Genomic DNA, 16,900 nt, shown 5'->3' on the forward strand with positions numbered 1-16,900 from the left:
ATTATGACCTGAGCCAAATTCAGACACTTAACTGACTGAGCCATCCTGGTGCCCCTCCTTGGTCTTTTCTTAATCTAGCTTTTTTTCCTCACAAAACTGTGCCAGTATTAGTAAGGCAAACATAGATTCATTCAACAAGTCCTGGTATATAGGAGGAGGAGGCTTTCTTGGGTTTTTGGATGACATAAATTAAAAATTAAAAAAAAATAGTAAAATGTGAATGTCCATAGAAATTTTATTTGTAATAGCTCAAAACTGGAACACGGCCCAGATGCCCTTCCATGAATGAATGGTCACACAAACTAGTATATCCATACCTTGAAATACTACTTAACAAGAAAAGGGAACAAACTATTGACACTTGTGACAACCTGGGTGAATCTCTAGACAGTTATTCTGAGTGAAAAAGGCTAATTTGAAAAGGTTATAACTTGTGTGATTCTATTTGCATAACATTCTTGAAGTGACAGAATTATAGTGATGGAAGGCTATTTAGTGGTTGCTAAGGGTTGGGGAATTGGAGAGGGAGGGAGGTAAGTGCGGCTATAAAAGGGTAACACGAGGGATCCTTGTTGTGATAAAAATGTTCTTTATCTTGATTGTGGTGGTGGTTATGCAAGGCTATATGTATGATGGAATTATATAGCATTAAACACCCACCGCCCCATACACTCAGACATAAATGAGTACATTTATAACTGGTAAAATCTGAATAAGCAAGGAGGATTATACCAATGTCAATTTCTTATTTATTTGTTTGTTTTTAAAAATTTACGGCTTTTGCCATTAGGAGATTAAAAAATTTTTTTAAACGTTTATTTTTCAGAGAGAGAGAGAGAGAGAGAGACAGAGTGTGAGCAGGGGAGGGGCATAGAGAGAGGGAGACACAGAATCTGAAGCAGGCTCCAGGCTCTGAGCTGTCAGCACAGAGCTGGATGCAGGGCTTGAACTCATGAAGCAGAAGGTCATAACCTGAGCCGAAGTCAGACATTTAACCTACCCAAGCACTTCTCTTGTTTTTTTTTTTTTTAATTAAAAGTTTATTTATTTATTTATTTTTTTTAGTTTAGAGGGAGAGAGAGAGAGAGAGAGCATGTGAGCAGGGGAGAGGGGCAAAGGGAGAGAAAGAGAGTCTCAGTGCTCAGCATGGAGCCTGATGCAGGGCTTGATCCCACTACCCTCAGATCATGACCTGAGCTGAAATCAAGAGTTGGACACTCAAAAAAAAAAAAAAAAAAAAAAAAAAGAGTTGGACACTCAACCAACTGAGCCACCCAGGTGCCCCAATTTCTTGATTTTGATATTGCACTATAGTTATGTAAGAAGCTAGCATTAGGAGCTCACTATAGTTGTATAAGATGCTAACATTAGGGGCTACTGAGGAAACAGTGCATGGGACTTCCCTGTACACTTCTTGCAATCTTCTTTGAATGTAATTATTTTGAAAAAATAATAGTACAAGAAGTTACTAACCAGAAGTCAAAGGATTAAAAGCGTTAGACATGGGGCGCCTGGGTGGCGCAGTCGGTTAAGCGTCCGACTTCAACCAGGTCACGATCTCGCGGTCCGTGAGTTCGAGCCCCGCGTCAGGCTCTGGGCTGATGGCTCGGAGCCTGGAGCCTGTTTCCGATTCTGTGTCTCCCTCTCTCTCTGCCCCTCCCCCGTTCATGCTCTGTCTCTCTCTCTGTCCCAAAAATAAATAAAAAAAAAAACGTTAAAAGCGTTAGACACATTTATAAATGCAAAACTATAAATGGCTACATCAGGAGAAGCTGGGAATATTGTTACTCCTTAATGTTATATAAAGAAGACAAACAGTCCTTCTCCAGGAGTATCAAATTTAAAAAATAGGGGTGCCTGGGTGGCTCAGTTGGTTTAAGCATCTGACTTCAGCTCAGGTTATGATCTCGCGGTTCTTGAGTTCGAGTCCCACATCAGGCTCTCTGCTGTCCATACAGGACCCTCTTTGGATCCTCTCCTTCCCCCTGCCCCTCACCCTGCTCACATTCTTTCTCTTTCTCAAAAATAAACATTAAACATTAAAAAAATAGGTAACTTTCATTTTTTCCAACTAAAAAAGATTGTTTCTTGTGGAAAATTTAGAACATGGAGTTCAAAAAAGGTCATTGATAATCCTATCAATTTGAGATAACCATTTTTTTCAACATTTAAGGTATATCTTTTCAGTTTTTTTCTGTGCATAAAATTAAAACAGAAATTTCACAGTCAGCAATAGATTTTTCTTGTCTTTCAAGAGTCTTGTATTAATAGTACTTTAATGTATATACAATATTCTATCATGTGGACACTGAATGAATTATTTACCCAGTCCTCTATTTTGGATATTTAGATTGTTTTCAGTACTATAAATACTACCGCAATACACATCATTGCACTTGCACCTTTGTGTATATCTCTGATTACTTCCTTAGTATAAATTCTTAGTAAAATTACAGAGTCAAAGCTTATGTAAAAATTTTAAAGTTTTTTTTTTTTACGGTTGGCTAAATTGCCTGCTAGAAAGGTTGTATGAATGTTCCTTCTTTGTGGAATATTTTCCAGAGAAAGTTTTTTTGTTGATAATGTTAGCAAGTGGGTAGTAGGCTGGATAGACTGACTGTGGCAAATTTTCTGTCCTTGGTACAGTGTTATAGGATCTAGCACAATGCAAGGTTCACACTAGGCCCCTAAACAATATTTGCTGACTTAATATCCTTTATAATACATTCCTGGAAACTCTTATGTGGGGCACATGGGAAACAAAATCATCAAAATATTAGTGTGCCTTAGCCCTGAATTACAGCACTGACACCTTGTGAAGTTGTGAGGGAATGAACAGGTACATCTTGATTGGGAGGAAGGACTTGGGAAAAGTTTGGAGACTTTAAAGTGGGAAGTGTGGAAATAAAGGAAACCTCATTTAAAATTTTTTTTTTTTTCAACGTTTTTTATTTATTTTTGGGACAGAGAGAGACAGAGCATGAACGGGGGAGGGGCAGAGAGAGAGGGAGACACAGAATCGGAAGCAGGCTCCAGGCTCCGAGCCATCAGCCCAGAGCCTGACGCGGGGCTCGAACTCACGGACCGCGAGATCGTGACCTGGCTGAAGTCGGACGCTTAACCGACTGCGCCACCCAGGCGCCCCAAGGAAACCTCATTTAAAATGGAGTCAGGGGGCACCTGGGTGGCTCAGTTGGTTAAGTGTCTGACTTCAGCTTAGGTCATCATCTCGCAGTTCGTGGGTTTAAGCCCCGCGTCGGCCTCTGTGCTGACACCTCGGAGCCTGGAGCCTATTTCGTATTCTGTGTCTCCCTTTCTCTCTGACCCTTCTGCTGCTTGCCCTCTGTCTCTCAAAATAATAGACATGAAAAAAAATTATCATGGAGTCAGGAAGTCCTGAAGGGGCAGCTCTCATGCATTACCAGTTGCTGGAAGAAGCCTATCTCACACTCCCCAAGAGGGAGCAGCTTACTTACACCAGCAGGAGGAAGATTTTCTCCTTGTCTAGCAACAACTGGTCAGTGAGAATGCAGTGGAATAGCCCCTCCCAGCTTCCTCCTTTCCCCTGGAAAAGCTGGCCCCTCTTTGCTGTTTTCCGGATCTGCCTGTTAACCATAGTTTTCCTGCCCTGAATTGCAATTCCTCTGCTGTATCTGAGTGAAGTCATTTTGCTGGTAAAATAACTGGCTCTTTTGTTTTTTAAGGTCAACATTATACGGTGACCCAGATGGGACCCAAAAGAGATGAACCCCTGAGGAACGAATGACCCTCAGAACCATGTGAAGTACCCACTTGAGTGCCTAGTACTCTCTGCTTCCTTTTAGTTTGGTAAGTCTCTTCTCGGATCCGAGCTCCCTGCTTTCGGTTGAGCTCTCCGACTTTATTCTGGATCTGTTAAAATTGCGTGTGTGTGTGTGTGTGTGTGTGTGAAGGTGTTGTCTTTCCTGGTGAGTAATCTGTTTCCTGAACCTTCTTTTGAGTAATGGGATCTCAATCTGCTAAATTTTCTCAGGAGGGTCCTCCTTTTGGGACCCCAGCCAGTTTTTATGTTTAAAAACTATGGTACTTCCTCATGTGCATTTTTGACTAATTGGGCCAGGTTAACACAGAATAACTTAGGACTCCAGTGGCTGTTATGGGGAACTTTTGATCTTCCCAAACTTTTTTTTTAATATTTATTTTTGAGAGAGAGAGATAGAGACAGAGAGAATCCACAGAAGAGAGAGAGAGACAGACAGACAGAGAGAATCCAGAGCAGGCTCATCACTGTAAGCACAGAGCCCCACATGGGGCTCCAACTCACGAACCTGAGTCAAAATTGGACGCTTAGCCGACTGAGCCACCCAGGCACACCTCTTCCTAAACTTTCTTAGAACCAAATTCGAAGCTCTAAAATAAAACAAACTGAATGGGACACCTATTTCAATTAATATCTTGACCCTTCCAAGAGTATCCAAGACTCTAAAATCTTGTTTCTACAAAAACCATTTTAAATTAACCAAGGTGAACAAATAATAGAAAGAATGCAAAAAACCTTTTGAGGGCTCTTTCTTCCCTTTTGTCCTCTTTGTCTCTGTCCCCACCTCCTTTACATCCTCTGCTTCCTCATTCTATTTCTCTCAGTGAACTTCCCCTTTGTCTCTGAACCTCTTCCCTCTCCCTTCTCTGAACCCAATAGAACCTGCCCCTTTAAATTAAACTCTTGGACAATCCTGACGCTAAGCCCCTAATTTCTTTCCCATGTCCCCTGGACTAAGGCTGAACTATGAGCCATAGTGAAAGATTTTGCTGGAGTTACTGACGATCCTTTTAGATTTGACAAGGAATTTAATATAGTCATCCAGACCTACCAACCAGGTTCCTCAGATTTGTACCAGCTAGTTCACATGCTTGTTGGTAAAGGCCAGGCCCAACGCTGGATGAAAACAGCTAATTGGGATGATCCTGAAAAATCTTTAGAACTTTAAATGAGAGATCAACCCCATGCCTTTTTATATGATCAGGCTGGGAAATTGCTAAATTACTTTACCTGGCTCCGTAGGGCTTTCCCAAAACTGTTGATTGGAATAAGATTGAGACTTGCTCCCAGAAACCCATGAACCTGTGCACGACTATTACTGTCATCTCTAAACTGTTATTAAGGAATATTCTGGTCTCCCTATGGATGTTGAATCCACTCAGGTACCCTTCAACTCTGTATTCATTAAAGCACTGAACTGGGATTTTCCTCTTGTAAGTTAAAAGGGCTAGGATGGAATGGGACACTGTCCACGCAGATTTAGTCAATTTAGCAAACTGGCCCACCCACACCCTAGAGAAGTCAACTACAAGGAAGACCACTAAAATCCTTAATTTTCAACTCCCAACAGAGGCCCATAAAACAAAACCAACCCTCTCCTGGTCTCTGCGATTATTGCAAACAAACAGGACATTGGAAGGAAGATTGTTCCAAACATAAGTGTTGCAGGTGCCTTCAGCCCTCTAACTGACCTTTCAGTGCCCTCCAAACTCCCAACTACAGGACTCAAAAGAACTGCAGAGGCTTTTCTCAATCCTTCCTCTTCACCAACTTGGAGGAAAAACTCTCCAGATTTGGGATGATCTCTCTCTGTCCTTATGACACCAGACGTACACTCTCAGTGCTCAACTCCATTGTTTAAATTTTTTTTGTTTATTTTTGAGAGAGAGAGAGAGAGCAAGCAGGGGAGGGGCGGATGAAGGGAGGTGGGGGGGGGAAGGAGAGAATCTCAGGCAGGCTTTGTGCTGTCAGCATAGAGCCCAGTGTGAAACCAAGAGTCAGATGCGTAACTGAATGAACCACCCAGGCAGCCCACAACCCCACTGTTTAAACAGCCCCTGCTCAGAGTACTTAAATGTTTCAAGTAGTGGGGGTCTCTAATAAACCTCAACAGGTTCCTGTCTTTTTAAAAAAATTTTTTTAATGTTTATTTATTTTTGAGTGAGAGAGAGAGAGAGAGACAGAGCGTGAGCCGGGGAGAGGCAGAAGAGAGGGAAGACACAGAATTTGAAGCAGGCTCCAGGCTCTTAGCTGTCAGCACAGAGCCCGATGCAGGGCTTGAACTCAAACCATGAGATCATGACCTGAGCCGAAGTCAGATGCTCGACCGACTGAGCCACCCAGGCGTCCCAATAGGTTCCTATCTTTAAAACAATTCCTTCTTGTTTAGACCCTTTGAGAGATACTCCTTCTTCTTAGTTCCTCTGCCCTATTCATTTATTGGGCTGAGATTTCATAGAAAAATATCATATTGCAATTTTTTTCTCCTGAAAGGGGGAAGTAATTCTAGAATTGATAGCAACAACTAAAATTGCCAACTAGGTGAATCAGATGACCCTGCAACATCTTTTATTTGCTCCATCAGATTTTTCACTGTGATTGATTTCTTTGTGGATAAGGCCAGTCAATATCTCTTTGCCTTTTGGGGAAGGAAAACAGTGTATTTGTACAGTAATGCCCCAGGGTTTTACTGAAAGTCCTTCCTACTTCTCCCAAACCTTAAAAGTGGATTTAGCTGATATCAAGTTACCTGGAAGTTCTGCTTTATTACAATACTTAGGCGACTTGCTTCTCTGCTCCCCTTCTCAGGTGGCTTTGCAGGAAGACAGCCTTCACCAGTTCAGGCTGTTAGCCTTAAAGGGACACAAAGCTTCCCAGGAGACACTGCAGTTTACTCAGACTCTGGTTTGATATTTGAGGCACCTGAGTTCAGAACAAAGACTACATTTAGATCCAGTTAGACTTCATGGCATCCTGAGCTTCTCCAAACTAAGCCAATTACAAGGTTTTCTCAGGCTGGCTGACCACTGTGCAAATTGGATTCCAAACTCTCTTGTGGTAATGATCTTAACCCTGCCACCATTCTTCCTTCTCTGTGGACAATACTCATGACTCCCTGTGTTGGCTTATAGCAAACTCCTTTGGATAAAGTGAGCTTCTTGTGGTTTACCAGTAGTTCTTATTTAAAAGGTGAAAATGGCAAATACTATGTTGGGTATGCTATTACAATTTTTTTTGAAGTCCTCAAGGCAGCAGCTTTGCCCTCAGCTACCTTGGCCCGACAGGTTGAATGATATGTTCTTGCTTGGACCTGCATTTTAGCCAAGGGCAAAACTGCAAATATCTATACCAACAGTATGTAGGCCTTTGGGGTAGCTCCTGACTTTGGGATGCTATAGAAATAGTGAGGCTCCCTCATGTACAGTGGGGACAAAATTAAAAATGGCCTTAATGTTCAGGGATTATTAAGTGCCATACTCTTGCCAGATACTTTGGCCAGTATCAAGATCCCTGCACATTCCAAACTGGATTCCTTACAGGCCAGAGGAAACCACCTTATTGATATTTCCACAAAGAACACTGCTCTCAAAGGAACTAATAACCAGACTTCTGTCATGATCCAAAGGGATATCCCCCGCACAAATGATAATCTCAAAAATTGACTAGAGATGCCCAACAGTCAGCCCCAGAAAGGATAATCAATATTGGAAACCTAATAACTGTTGGTTCGATTAAGAAAAGAAAACTCTGGGTTGGGCCAAATAATAATCCAGTGTTGCCAGAGACTCTAAAGTTTCCATTACGACTACTGTACATGTATCCAGTCATTGGTCTTCTGATGAAAATGAAAACATTTATGAGGCCTTTGGGGCCAATACTAGTGGGTAAATATTAGCAAGGCCATAGAATGCCTACTTTGCTTGCCCCACCTGCCTGAAATACGATTCAGGAAAACCTGTCTGCATTGTTCCTCGACACTTTAATTTGCCCAATGGACCACTCAAAGTTTGGCAGATGGGTTTTATTCAGCTTCTTCCAATCTCATGCATATAACTATGTTTTGGTAATGGTTTGTATGTTTTCTCACTGGACTGCCACTTTGTGGCTAAAATCCTACTAGAAAAGATCATCCCTACCTGGGGGATCCCTCTTGAACTTCATAGTGACCAGGGAACGCTTCAACAGGTCTGTGCTGTTTGGCCAGTGTTACAACACTTCCACTGTGCTTACGATCCTTAATCATCAGGGCTAGTCAAACACACTAATGACATCCTTAAGAAGAATATGTAGAGACCCTTCAAATACACTGGGCAAAAGCACTGCCATTAGTTTTTCTAAATCTCAGGTCTATCTCTATTGGAACTTATAAACTCTCGCCCTTTGAGATAATCACATGATGGCCAGTGTACTTGGCTCCTGCTTCTTTTGATCCACAAATGGTAAAGGAGGATATACTTCAGTATTGAAAAGGCCTAATTGCTTCTGTTGAGAATAACCATGCTTTAGTAGAACAATCTTTCCACAGTGTGTTCCTGGGAGACAAAGACCTTAAGCATCATGCCTTGCAGCCTAGAGATTTCACCTATTGGAAAATACATTTCCAGAAAGACTCTCTTCAACTCTGTTGGAAAGGCCCCTATCAGGTGCTGTTAACCAACCCTTCTGCTGCCAGACTCCAAGGAAATGACTCTTGGATCCATGTGTCACACCTTTTTTTTTTTTAAAGATTTTATTTTTTAAGTAATCTCTACACCCAATGTGGGGCTTGAACTCACAACCCCGAGATCAAGAGTTGCATGCTTTTCCGACTGAGCCAGCCAGGCACCGCCCCCCATGTGTCACATCCAAAGAAAGCACCAAACCCTGACTAGATCTGCATGTCAGCTGATGACCTGGAAATAAAGATTTCCAGGAATTGAAGCAGACGACAGCTGAAGGAGACAGCTTTCCCAAGATGACTGGGCCAGACCTGTATACCTTTTTCTTGCTGCTGCTTCTTACCCTATTTTCTCCCTTTCTTTCATGGCCCAATCTGTTGCAAAAAGGGAACCTTTCTGACTGTTGGATCTGACATACCAGAAACTTTGATCTGTTCTTCCCTATTTATTTTTTTAAAAGTTTATTTTTGAGAGAGAGGGTGAGTGTGCAAGCAGGGGGGGAGGGTGGGTCAGAGAGAGAGGGAGAAAGAATTACAAGCAGGCTCTGTGTGGAGCCTGATGTGGCGCTCAAACCCATGAACCATGAGATCATGACCTGAGCCAAAATTCAGAGCTGGACTCTTAACTGACTGAGCCACCCAGGCGTCCCTATTCTTCGCTATTTAAATATTTTTTGTTCCCCTGAACCCAAGGAAAATACAAATGAGCTAGCTTCTCTTTGTAAGGCTTTTAGAAAAGACAAGGATGTCCACTCTCACCATTACTATTTAACATGGTATTGGAAGTCAGCCTCAGTGATCTGACAACAAAAAGAAATAAAAGGCATCCAGATTGGCAAGGAAGAAGAGAGGCATTCACTATTTACAGATGACATGATACTCTATGTAGAAAACCCAAAAGACTTCACCAAAAAATTGCTAGAACTAATACATGAGTTCAGCAAAGTCATAGGATATAAAATCAAAGTACAGAAATCGGTTGCATTTCTATACACCAATAACGAAGCAGGAGAGAAAGAAATCAAGGAATTGATACCGTTTGCAATTGCACCAAAAACAGTTAGATGCCTAGGAATAAAGCTAACCAAAGAGGGTAAAAGATCTGTACTCTGAAAATTACAGAACACTGGTAAAAGAAATTGAAGAGGACACAAAGAAATGGAAGAGCATTCCATGCTCATGGATTGGAAGAACAAACATTTTTTTCTTAGTTTTTTTTTTGAACTTACGTTTTTTTTTTTTAAGTTTATTTATTTTGAGAGAGAGAGAGAGAGAGAGAAGAGAGAGAGAGAGGGAGAGAGAATCCCAAGAAGCAGGGGGAGGGCAAAGAGAGAGGGAGAGCGAGAATCCCAAGCAGGCTCCAGGTTGTCAGCACAGAGCCTGACATGGGGCTCAGTCTCACAAACCATGAGATCATGACATGAGCCGAGATCAAGAGTCAGACGCTTAACCAGCGGAGCCACCTAGGTGCCCCAGAACAAACATTGTTAAAATGTCTATGCTACCTAAAGCAATCTACACATTTAATGCGATCCCCATCAAAATACCACCAGCATTTTTCACAGAGTTAGAACAAATAATTCTAAAATTTATATAGGACTACAAAAGACCCCAAAGAGCCAAAGTAATCCTGAAAAAGAAAAACAAAACTGGAGGCATCATGATTCTAGATTTCAAGCTATATTATTATTATTTTTTAAAGTTTATTTATTTTGAGAGAGAGAGAGAGAGAGAGAGAGAGAGAGAAAGCCAGTGGGGGAGGGGCAGAGAGAGAGAGGGATAGAGGATTCGAAGCAAGCTCTGTGCTGACAGCAGAGAGCCTGATGCAGGGCTTGAACTCACAAGCCATGAGATTATGACCTGAGCCGAAGTTGGACACTTAACCAACTGAGCCACCCAGGTGCCCCTCAAGCTATATTATAAAGCTGTAGTCATCAAGACAGTATGGTACTGGCACAAAAGCAAACACATATATCAGTGGAACAGAATAGAAAACCCAGAAATGGACCCACAACTATATGGTCAACTAATCTTTGACAAAGCAGGAAAGAATATCCTTTGTTGAAAGATGGTCTTTTCAACAAATGATATTGGGAAAACTTGACAGCAACATGCATAAGAATGAAACTGGACCACACCATTTTCTTACACCATACACAAAAATAAATTCAAAATAGATGAAAGACCTAAATGTGAGGCAGGAAACCTTCAAAATCCTAGAGGAGAGCACAGGCAGCAACCTCTTTGACCTTGGCCATACCAACTTCTTACTAGATACATTGCTGGAGTCAAGGGAAACAAAAGCAAAAATGAACTATTGGGACCTCATCAAGATAAAAAGCTTCTGAACACCGAAGGAAACAATCAGCAAAACTAAAAGGCAGCCTGTGGAATGGGAGAGGATATTTGCAAATGACATAGAAGACAAAGGGCTAGTATCCAAAATCTACAAAGAACTTAATCAAACTCAACACCCAAAAAACAAATAACCCAGTGAAGAAATGGGCAGAAGACATGAATAGACATTTTTCCAAAGAAGACATCCAGATGACTAACAGACACATGAAACAATGCTCAAGATCGCTCACCATCAAGGAAATAACAAATCAAAACCACAATGTGATACTACCTCACACCTGTCAGAATGGCTAAAATTTAACAACACAAGAAACAACAGGTGTTGGTGAGGATGCAGAGAAAAGGGAACCCTTTTGCACTGTTGGTGGGAATGCAAACTGGTGCGTTCACTCTGGAAAACAGTATGGAGGGTTCTCAAAAAGCTAAAAATAGAACTGCCCTACAACCCAGCAATTGCACTACTAGGTATTTACCTAAAGGATACAAAAATACTGATTCAAATGGGTCATGTACTCTGATGTTTATAGCAGCATTATCAATAATAGCCAAATTATGGAGAGTCCAAATGTTCATCAACTGATGAATGGATGAAGAAGATGACATATATGTATGTGTTTGTGTGTACACACACACACACACACACTGGACACACACACTGGACACACACACATATATACACACACACAATGGAATATTACTCAGCCATCAGAAAGAATGAAATCTTGCCATTTGCTCCTATGTGGATAGAGCTAGAGGATATTATGCTAAGTGAAATAAGTCAGAGAAAGACAAATAACATATGATTTCACTCCTATGTAGAATTTAAGAAAACATGAACATAGGGGAAGGGAAATAAAAAAGAGAGAGACAAACGATAAGAGACTTAACATAGAGAACTGAAGGTTGATGGAGGGAGGTGGATGGGGGATGGGCTAGATGGGTGATGGGCATTAAGGAGGGCAGTTGTTGTGATGAGCATTGGGTGTTGTATGTAAGTGATGAATCAGTGAATTCTATCCCTGAAACCAATATTGTACTGTGTTAACTAAGTAGAATTTAAATAAAAATTTGAAAAAAAAACAAACCAAAAAAACCAAAAGACCCCTTTTAAGCTGGGACAGTTCCATGTAGAATGTCTGCTCCTCATCTTACTCTGTTTAATCATTTTTATTTTTATTAAAACATTTTACAAATATTCATTTTTTGAGAGAGAGAGAGAGAGAGTGTGAGTGAGTGAGTGGGGGAGGGGCAGAGACAGGGAGACACAGAATCTGAAGCAGGCTCCAGGCTCTAGGCTGTCAGCACAGAGCCCAATACGGGGCTTGAAACCATGAACCGTGAGATCATGACCTGAGCCGAAGTCAGACACTTAACTGACTGAGCCATTCAGGCACCCCATGTAATCATTTTTTTTCCCCATGTAATCATTTTTAAACTTTATACATGTTGCCTGTCAAACCTTTGTAGAAATGACATGCCTAATAGGGTGATGCTAGCTCAGTGCTTCAAGATGATCTTCAGTGTTTACCTCAGAGGGGAAATGTCTGACAGTTCTCCCTCCTACCCTTCCCTGTTACTCAAACGTGACCTCAGTGGTTTCCAATCTATCCACTTTCCCTTTGATAATGGGTTGTGACCATCAAGGAAGGTCCTTTCTGGCACCAAGGGGACGAAACCACTAAATATGAAAAAAAAAAAAAAAACAAACACCAAAAAATCACAACCCTGATTCCTGTTCAGCAATGCTTTTGAAGAAAGACCTTGATCAAAAGGGGGAAATATGAAAATACAGTAAAACCTTGGTTTGCAAGCATAATCCATTTCGGAAACATGCTTGTAATCCAAAGCACTTCTATATCAAAGCGAATTTCCCCATAAGAAAGAATGGAAACTCAGATGATTCATCCCACAACCCAAAAATATTCATAAAAAAGGATTACAATACTGTAATACACTTCAAAATAATAAAACATAAAATATAAAGAAAGATAAATAACCTGCACTTACCTTTGAGAACTTTCGTGGCTGGTGTGAGGGAGACGGGAGAGGAGGATTATTGTGTAGGACGACTTTCACTATCACTAACGAAATCACTGCTATCTATTGGCTCAATGGAATCTTTTTCTTTTTGTGCAACTTTAACAAGGAACCTATCCAATGACACTTGCTTTTGCCTCCTTTTGAGGATTTTGGGGAAATGTGACATTGCATTGTCGTTAAACAGATTTCATCGCTTGCACTGCTACAGCCTTATTTGGGTGGTGCTTTTCTATAAAAATTTTGCACTGTTTCCCACATTTTACACATCTCCCTAATCTCCTTTGGAGTGAGGGATTCCTCCACCTTTTTCTCCTCCTCTGCACATGAGATCTCCTCTATAACCTCTTGCTGTTGCTCACAATGCAGATTCATCAGTTTGATGGTGGTCAGCTCTGGGCCATGTTCCTCCACCAGCTCTTGAATCTTATCCTCTTTCACCTCTAGTCCCATGATCTTCCCCAGGGTTATGATTTCATCGACAACTGGTGGCTCCTGTTCATGAGCAGGCCTCTCTAAGTCATGTCTGAGAACACAATCAGGCCTCAGTTTTCTCTAAGCAGATGAGGGTTCTCTTGGTGATCCCATCCCAGGCTTTATCGATGAACTTGAGGAAGTTCACGATGTGGAAATGATTTTTCCAAAACTCTTGGAGGGTAAGATTTGTTCCTTCAGTCACCTTGAAGCATTGCTGAAATAGTGCTTTGGTGTAAAGCTTTTTAAAATTCAAAATGACCCGCTGATCCATGGATTGGAGGACTGGAGTGGTGTTGGGAGGAAGGAACCTGACCTTAATGAACTAAGATTCCTCCAGTAAGTCATCCTCAAAGCCTGGAGTATGAGCAGGAGCATTATCCATAACCAGCAAGGCTTTGAGGGGCAGATTCTTTCCTAAAAGGTATTTCTTCACTGCAGGACTGAAGACCTTGTTGATCCACTCAATGAACAAGATCCAGGTGACCCAAGCCTTGTTGTTGGACCTCCACATAACATTTAACTGGCTCTTCTGCACCTTGCATTTCTTGAAGGCTCATGGATTCTTAGAATGATACACAAGCGAGGGCTTGACTTTGAAATCTCCGCTTGCATTAGCACAAAGCAAGATGGTGAGATGGTCTTTTTGTGGACTTGTGACCAGGCATTGCATTCTCTTCTTCTTTAATGTAGGTCGTCCTCTTTGGCATCTCTTTCCAAAAAAGCCCTATCTCATTGCAGTTAAAATCTTGTTCCGGCAGGTAACACTTGGAAACCATGATCTTATGGAACTCAGTAGGAAACGCCTCAGCTGCCTTAGCATCCGAACTCACAGCCTGTCCGTGCCTCACAATGCTATGGATGCCACCTCTCCTCTTAAAGTTATCAAACCATCCCCTGCTTGCCTTGAAGACTTCTTAATTTTCTGCTGATGTACCTGGCAGTTTACTTATGAGGTTGGTGTACAAGGCCTTTGCCTTCTTGCAGATAAAAGTTCTTGGTCACAGTATCACCTGCTAGTTGCTTCTCATTTATCCAAACCAGAAGCAACTTTTCTACATTTTCCAGAATACGTGCCATTGCTTTGATATTCTTGTGACTCCTTTTGCTGCATCCAGTCCCATTGTTTCTTCTTTCTTCTTTAATATTGTGCAAATGGTCAACGTAGACTTCTTATGAAGTCTTGCAATTTTGGCCACTTGCATACCTCGTTTGTACTTCTCAGTGATTTCCTTCTTTTTTTTATTAAAAAATTTTTTTTAACGTTTATTTATTTTTGAGACAGAGAGAGACAGAGCATGAATGGGGGAGGGTCAGAGAGAGCGGGAGACACAGAATCCGAAACAGGCTTCAGGCTCTGAGCTGTCAACACAGACCCCGCCATAGGGCTCGAACCCACGGACCGCGAGATCATGACCTGAGCCGAAGTCGGACGCTTACACAACTGAGCCACCCAGGTGCCCTGTTTCTCCTTTTTTTTAAACAAAAATTTTAATGTTTATTTTTTGAGAGAGACAGTGCATAAGTAGGGGAGGGGCAGAGAGAGAGGGCAACACAGAATCCGAGGGAGGCTCCAGGCTCCGAGCTGTCGGCACAGAGCCCGACGCAGGGCTTGAATTCACAAACCAAACTGTGACATCATGACCTGAGCCGAAGTTGGACACTTAACCGATGGAACCACCCAGGCACCCTTCAATGATTCCTTCTTAACTTCCACCGTAATCATCTCCTTCTTACTGCCTTTCTTTTCAACCTTTTTCTGCATGGGGGCCATTGTATATGCTCGCATGGATGTTGACTACAGTACAGTATTAATGAACTCTTGCCATATACTGTATTTAATGTAACTGGCAATGAGGCAGCAGAGGAAAGGGCTATATCTGCCGGCAGCCTGACCTAGAATGAAGCAAAGCATTCCTATGCTTCCTCTTGTATGGAGAAGGAAAGGACTGTCCAGAGGTGCTTTGAAGTGACAAAAAATACACTAGTGCCAGTTATCGGCACCTTCCAGCGTTCTGAAAAATCACTGATTTCTGCCAAACACTGTGGCTTGAGACCAAGCATCCGAGCATGAGAGGTGATCACCCACAATCCTGCAGTGAGAGAGAGAGAGAGAGGAAGAACCATTGGCTCAGTTGTGATCATGTGATATTTGGCGTCTTGTACTACTCATATTGCAAGACATCACTTGTTTATCAAGTTAAAATTTATTAGAAATGTTTGCTTTTCTGTTACTTGCAGTCCAAGGTTTTACTGTAAAGGAAACCTCATTTAAAATGGAGTCAGGAAGCCCTGAAGCGAGACCTCTCACACATTACCACTTGCTGTAAGAAGCCTATCTCACATTTCCCTGCAGGAAGCAGCTTACTATATGTACCCCAGCCTGAGGAAGGAAGAATTTCTCCTTGCTCAACAACATCCCAGCCAGTGAGAACTCAGTGAAACAGCCCCTCCCAGCTTCCTCTCTTCCCCTGTAAAAGCAGAACCCTCTCCTCTGTTCTCTGGGTTTGCCTATGGTTTGCCATAGTTTGCTTGTCCTGAATTGCAATTCCTCTGCTATTCCTAATAAATTCATTTTGCTGGTAAAAATAACTGGCTCCTTTGTTTTTTAAGGTCAACAGAAGCAGAAACCACCTGTGGTTTCTGGGAACAGACTAAAGGGGTCCGAAAATCTGAGGTTTGCTGAGAAGGGAGGTGGTGTCTGGGGCATTCACATAGTTGCTGTGGGGGTTGGGAGAGAGTGAAACTCTTGCCCATTACCTACTTCCCACTACCCCACTCCTTTAAGCACTCAGGATGTTATTGATCTGGTGGCCTTTATGTAAAACATTAGTGTGCAAACTTCTGCCAGCAGAAATCTGGGCATAGTTATATTGAATTGTGCTTTTATTTTTTATTGGGGGAGGTAGGAGTTTCATCTGTCTTTCTAAGTTTCCCCTTTTGTGTCCTCCATGTGATTATTACTGGTCAAGTGGGACCAGTGGCCAGAGGTCTGGGCTTCCCATCATTGGTGCTCTGCCCACCCTGTGCCTGGAATACAAGTAGGGTGGGAATCCACACAGGCCCCAGGGCTCTCTAGGAAGAGCCTACCATGGTTGTAGAAAAGAATACCATGGCTGGCTCTATTCAGTTACCAGATGGGATTAAATAATAAAAATATGTGAGCACTCAAATTATACCAGACTCTTCTTGGATGACTTTATGTCATCTCATTTAATCTTTCTAACAACTTGTAAGATAGATCCTTATTATCCCCATTTTACAGTTGAGGACATGGGTTTAATTAATTTACCTGGGTTACCCAGTTTGTATGTTGCAGATCTAGGATTTGAAATTGGATTTGAAATCACATCCATCTGATTCCAGACAGCTGCTCCTAACCACTGCCTGATTTGAAGCACACAGGGCAATGTGCTCTTCCTGAATCTATTTCCTGCATCACATGTCTTATTTTCTTAGATTCCACCATTTGAGATTCAATCCTTTGGATCATGAAGGCTTTTCCTACCCCAGAATCCCTTTATTGTTATTATTATTATTTAACGTTTATTTTTGAGAGAGAGAAAGACAGAGCA

The 16,900-nt window shown here is 41.8% G+C and overlaps 1 long non-coding RNA gene across 2 annotated transcripts in view; it reads left to right on the forward strand.

Moving 5' to 3' along the window:
- Positions 1-15,917, forward strand: part of LOC131503034 (uncharacterized) — a 32,520-nt gene extending 16,603 nt beyond the window's left edge. The window contains exons 3-4 of one of the 2 annotated variants that reach the window (XR_009257292.1): positions 3,705-3,828; positions 13,767-15,917. This is a non-coding gene — a long non-coding RNA (uncharacterized LOC131503034). The remainder of the gene's footprint in view (positions 1-3,704; positions 3,829-13,766) is intronic. The other variant, XR_009257293.1, reaches the window with a different exon arrangement.
- Positions 15,918-16,900: the final 983 nt, after the last annotated feature.

Source organism: Neofelis nebulosa, chromosome X (genome assembly GCF_028018385.1).
Source record: "Neofelis nebulosa isolate mNeoNeb1 chromosome X, mNeoNeb1.pri, whole genome shotgun sequence".
Lineage (NCBI taxonomy): Eukaryota > Metazoa > Chordata > Mammalia > Carnivora > Felidae > Neofelis > Neofelis nebulosa.